We start from the raw sequence: 2,510 nt of genomic DNA, 5'->3' as shown, positions 1-2,510 counted from the left end.
TCCTTACTAAGGCAGGCATGGACCGGATACCAGTTATTGCGTCGTTGATAATGGTAAAAATGACAACACTCGATGATAAGAATTGACACCCTTCTTTGTCATGCAAAAACGGTACCTACTGCATGCGATAGGATTTACACCTTGCTACCAAATTTCGTATCAATCGAAATGACCGTTTCCAAGAAAAGAGCTGTGACAGACAGAGAAGGAATTCGCGACGTTGGATTTCCTCTTTGGAAAAGTCTAGATGGATAACTTGGCCACCAAGGCATCTAATGCTAGAAGTGATTTAGATTTGGCAAAGAAGATGACCAAGCAAAGCAAGACCTTATCTAGAACACCATTATCGAAGGCGAAAAATAATGAGCTAATGAGCAGCTGAAAGAAATCGCTGGCGGATTTCCATACTTACCATATTTGTTCAAGAGGCACGCCCGCAGAAGATACTCCAAGACCAAGGAATTGACCCACTCACGAGAAGTTCCCCAATTCTTCGATTAACACCAATGCCAAAGACGACATAAAGTGAAAGCTAAGAAAACACAATACATACTAATGGGAGAGGTTAGTTTAAAAGGAGTGATCATGGCAGGGCTCCTAGGAAACATACCTCTGACCCAGAGGAACTATACATTTTGCAGCTGGAAGCTAAAATGTCCGGGTTTATCAAAGATAAGACAGTGTGTACCAAGCCTATAGTTAGGGTTCTCTATAATAGGCCCCAGGAGGAGGAAAGAGGTCACAAGAAAAAGCGGAAATCTGCCGTTCAAACGGCCAAAATGCAATTACCAGTGGAGGCAACGCAGAATTTGTTGCCGAGAGGAAAGGATCGCATGCATGGATGGATTGTTTGTTGACTGAGAGAGCAGATTTCACTAAAGAGGTTCTTCAAGCGCCTCATATTTAGGCTACACTAGCATCATGGATCAATTTGATTAATGCATATGTGTGGAAAAGGGTCATATTGCCAAGATATGCAATAGCGACCCAAACGCCTACTCTGCAAAAAAAAGGCAGGACGAGATAACCGGCATATTGCCGGAAGTAATAAATACCCGGAATTGAGACAATCGATGACTACAATGGAAAAATGAGGTCTGCGCGGTTAGACATATTTCTGGTCAACGAAGGTGATGCTAACGCCTTTCGGAAAAAGGGGTCTTCCACGATCGTAGACCTAACCTTGCGTGGTAAATCCTGGCACGTTGGTGAAGATTACATCTACAGTGATCACCGGCTACCGACTTTGAACTTGGGAGAGAGACGGGGAAGCAGCATACCCCAACGCAAGAAAGACATCGGGCTTATGTACGGAAGCAATGAATAAGCAAACTTGTGCGGAATTGTGGTTAGACCAGCCTACTAAGGCTGACAGGTCCACGGGAAGAGCGATCCATATGACACAATGCATCGCCAAAGTAAGTATTCCTATTAGATGCATATTCCTCAGTAGAAGATCCAACTGCTTTGAGTTGTGAAGTTGTGAAGTTGTGAGTTGTGAACTAGCTAGCCTGCAACCAACTTGTCCCCAAGCCGAACGAACGGCGCAGAGGACGGATTGATTAAGAGCGCTTAAAGGATTGTGATAGGATGACGCTGAAGTTGGTCATCCCCACAAATCCCGTACTCGACACTTTTACTGCAAATCATTTGACGGTTATTCGCGCAACAAGAGAGGCGCTAGAGGTGGCAGCTATTCTTGCGGCATCCACAGACGAGCTGTTGGAGATCTGTGTGGAATACCGAATAAGACCTTCAAAGCTTTCGGGACATGTTTGCTGCGTTATTCGAAACATGCTTGTCCGAGAGGATATTGCCTACAGCATAAAAGCGGCAGAAGTTGGTACTGCTGCCTAATTCTGGCAAATTCCCTGCTAAGCCATTCTCCTATAGACCCATATGTCTTTTAGATAGTATTCGCAAAATGTTTTTCCGAGGAATCTATACTCCCGTTCATTGAGAGCCAAAGAGACCTTTCGTATCGGTAGTATGGTTTCTGTAAGGAGGTAGTATGCTGACATTTGTAGAGACCGGACGTTTCTACATGTTAATATTATTAATATAAAGAATTTTAAAATTTCAATTAAATTAAATTAATTTTTATTGTGTCCGGATAGCTGAGTGGTTAGAGCACAAGGCTGTCGTACGGAAGGTCGCGGTTCAAATCTCGCTGGCGGCAGTGGGATTTGTACCGTGATTTAACGTCGGATACCAGTCGACTCAGCTGTGAATGAGTACCTGAGTCAAATCAGGGTAATAATCTCGGGCGAGCGCAATGCTGACCACATTGCCTCCTACAGTCCACTGTGGTGTACCGTTGCGGTCTTGAATGAAGTGCTCTAACACACTTCAAGGCCCTGATCCAATATGGATTGTTGTGCCAACGATTATTATTATTATTAATTTTTATTAATAATATAAAAGAACTTTACTTAAAACAATATAATTTAAAACTTAACATAAGTTTAATTTGTTCTTTAAGTTTCTTTTCCCCCGAAAAATTCTGTCAT

This window comes from Hermetia illucens, chromosome 1 (assembly GCF_905115235.1).
Source record: "Hermetia illucens chromosome 1, iHerIll2.2.curated.20191125, whole genome shotgun sequence".
NCBI classification, from domain to species: Eukaryota; Metazoa; Arthropoda; class Insecta; order Diptera; family Stratiomyidae; genus Hermetia; species Hermetia illucens.
This window is presented reverse-complemented; position numbering follows the sequence as displayed.